Source organism: Morone saxatilis, unplaced genomic scaffold, assembly GCF_004916995.1.
Source record: "Morone saxatilis isolate NCDOM2014 unplaced genomic scaffold, NCSU_SB_2.0 Contig14, whole genome shotgun sequence".
NCBI classification, from domain to species: Eukaryota; Metazoa; Chordata; class Actinopteri; family Moronidae; genus Morone; species Morone saxatilis.
The window spans coordinates 4,033,730-4,034,470 of record NW_023339696.1 but is presented as its reverse complement, the minus strand read 5'-3'; positions in this window follow the sequence as shown (position 1 = coordinate 4,034,470).

The following is a 741-nucleotide window of genomic DNA, read 5'->3' as shown; positions in this document are numbered from 1 at the left end:
GATGACATCACTATGACATCATTAGCCTTATTTTCTCACATTTGATAAAGCTCCTGCACTTCTCCAATCAGTATTATACTATTTCTAGAGTGTCACTTCCTTGAAAGCATATTGTTTTCAACTGATACTCCATGAAGCTTGTAAAATTGGGGAGACATAGAAAACACTTGAGACTGGCACTCTGTTTATGTTAAGTGAAGAGGATATAGACACAGGTTTTAAATAGTGCTTTCACACACTGATAGTTGCCTCTTGGCGCCATTCAGCATTTTTCACAGTCAAGCCTTTTTTTCATTAGCAGTTGCAGCGGATGTTTCTGCACAGAGAAGGTGGTAAGTGTCTTTAGTTTTATGAAGAGCATAAGCACGTTCATGTGGCCTTGAAGAGCCTGCAGAGTGGAAATACTGTGACAAAACAGCCCCCGTGGGAGCGCTTCAATGGAGCTTGTAGCTCCTCAGGTGATCAGTGTTAGTGACGATTAGATACTCTGGTGTTGAAATCCCAAACGGCATGAACATGTAGTTATGTGTGTGTGTGTGTGCAAGAGCTATAAAGTGTGTGTAACTGTTTGCTTTTCTCTTGTGTGTAGGAGAGGTCTCCAGTGTATTCTATCAACATCTATTCAAAAGATGTTCGCCAGGTAGGATTAGGGGTTAATTAATAACTGTGTAGAGTGGAAAGTGGCAAAAGTAACTAAGTACATTTAATCTAATGCTAGTAGTTAAAGGTTCAGTGTGTAAC